The sequence below is a fragment of the Tasmannia lanceolata genome, unplaced genomic scaffold, assembly GCF_043159265.1.
Source record: "Tasmannia lanceolata isolate RefF3 unplaced genomic scaffold, GAP_Taslan_0.1 ptg000007l, whole genome shotgun sequence".
NCBI lineage: Eukaryota > Viridiplantae > Streptophyta > Magnoliopsida > Canellales > Winteraceae > Tasmannia > Tasmannia lanceolata.
The window spans coordinates 26,647,535-26,650,043 of record NW_027518684.1 but is presented as its reverse complement, the minus strand read 5'-3'; the positions used below and the strand labels follow the sequence as shown (position 1 = coordinate 26,650,043).

Below are 2,509 nucleotides of genomic sequence, written 5' to 3'. Positions count from 1 at the left end.
TCCATGTACGTACTTGAAGTTATCATAGTGAAGGACCAAAATACATGGAAAATATATAAGTCTAATGATCAAAGAAAGAGAGAAATGGGGTGGTTTATGATAGCTCTTCTGTCGTTTGAGGATGTTTGAATGGAATCTTAAATTTCATTATAAAATTTAAGATGGGTTAAAAGGGTTTTATGTACATAAAATAATGAAATTTGTAGGCCAATAAGGAGACCAAGAGAAATTAACTAATTCGTTTAATGTAATCCACCTCCTTCCCTCCTTGGTGTTTATAAACATGGGGATAATGCTTGAACAAGGCTGCAGAATCAGTAAAGCCAAGGGCAAAAGATGGCTGGAATTGGATCTCCCTGTGGAGCTTGCAAGTTCCTCAGAAGGAAGTGTATTAAGGGGTGTATCTTCGCACCGTACTTCTGCCATGAACAAGGGGCGACACACTTTGCAGCCATTCACAAGGTCTTCGGAGCGAGTAATGTCTCTAAGCTCCTAATGCATCTCCCAGTGCATGATCGTCAAGAAGCCGCGATGACAATCTCTTATGAAGCTCAGGCGAGGGTCCAAGATCCCATCTATGGTTGCGTCTCTCATATTTTCGCGCTTCAACAACAGGTTCAAAGCCTATCTAGACTAAAAATCATTCAATTATAAGATATCAATTTCTCTTTCTAAATTTAGGTATCCAATGACTTTGCATTTTAGGTTGTCAATTATTTGCATATAAGGTTATTTGAAGTTCATCTTAGTTGCAAATGGGACATTAAGGGCTCTTTGGAAGCAAATAATTATATAGTTTGAAGATAGGTATGTGATCATTATAAACATTATTTGTCAATTATTTGCATATAAGGTTTGAAGTTACTTTTAGTTGAAAATGGGACATTAAGGGCTCACATTTTGAAGATAGATATATGGCTATTAAAAACATTATTTGCAAGTCGGATTACATGTAAATAAGATTATATGCATATAAGGGCATATGCAAATAATTTTTAGAGGGTATTCAAAGAGACCCTTATAGTACTATTTGATACTTATGTTCATCATTAAACCAGTCAAATCAAATTCTCTTTTGCTTTATCTTGTAGGTTGTCAATCTACAGGCACAACTAGTCTCCCTCAAGGAACAGGCAGCCCAAAATCTTGTCACTAGCTGTACTAGTTCAAGTTCTACTGAAGACAAGTTCCATGAAAAATTCCCTCCTTGCCAACAAGATGTACATGGTTTCTTTTGTCCTGAGAATCCGAGGATTGCGCAAACGTCCTTTTTGGGTCACTCGGGGAGCTCTGAAAACATGTTCTACTACGAGAATGGGCTCATGGGCCCAAATTCTATGGGTGATTATAATTTTTCGAACACAAACGAAGAACAAGACTCATTCGCGATTGACGATGATTCTTCTCACCCATTGGGTTCTCTTGATATCAACTCAAGGAAATGGGAATTTCAAGATATGGAGGACCTTCGCTCAGTAACCTATGCGTATCTTCACCATTCATGATATATAGTTCTGTGGAGGGCGTAGGGAAGAAGTTAAGGTCGATGTACACAGCTTCATCAATTTTGGAGTGTTCATGAATACTACTAGACTTGCACCTTCTACTATAAATAAACAAGGCCATGGATATTCATATAAGCTTCCCCATAATTTTTTCTGAGAAGTACTACTATCTTAAACATGGTGAATATCTTTGGTGAAATATGAAGAACGCATTTCATTAAAAAGTCATTAATTAGCTTGATATTTTGACATACTATGCATATTTCGTATTGATGAACTCCATTAAGCTGTGATGATCGAATGTTTGAGCATATTTTAGTCATACACTCCAGACTTGCCCTAATTATTATGTTTAATCAATTTTAAGTTTTATTTTTGTTAGTTTAGGTCATTTTTAGCTCTAATGAAGCCTATAGGATTTTCCTCAAGCCATTGAGACCCTAGATGTAGAACTTATATGATCTTTGTTGTCCATTGTGGTAATAATTGTACAGATACAAGATAACTTCCACCTTAATAACATGTCTTTTCTTAGGGTAAACACATGTTATCTAGAGAAACAAGGGAAGAAACAAAAGAAGAAAGAAACACAGGGGTGAATACCTAGTACTCAAATCCCAATGATCTAAAAACTGATAATTTGGGATTAATGATTTTTTTCATAGCTCAAAACATAATTTCAACCATCCCCAGGATAATTATCTGATGATTACCAATGCAAAGAAAACCCTAGAATGTAATTAACCCTTTGTCATGAGACTGATTATCTCTGCCAATCACTCGCAAAGCCGAAAGCTCAGATGATATCTTCTCTTACTTAACAGTCCTTAAAGAGATGATCAAGCTAGTGTCCCATGATCAACAGTCTTGTGCCCATTTTTGACAGGACTCCTCATTTTGAACTCAACAGTTTCTAACAAATATATTCATTTTTCTTCTCTAATTTATCAAGATTTTAAAATGCAAATAGCTGGGCTGTTTAAAAAAGTTAAGCATTATGTTAA

At 35.7% G+C, this 2,509-nt stretch overlaps 1 pseudogene; it reads left to right on the top strand.

The window, feature by feature from the left end:
* The first annotated feature begins 336 nt into the window (after nucleotides 1-336).
* Nucleotides 337-1,505, top strand: LOC143880712 (LOB domain-containing protein 29 pseudogene; annotated as a pseudogene).
* Nucleotides 1,506-2,509: the final 1,004 nt, after the last annotated feature.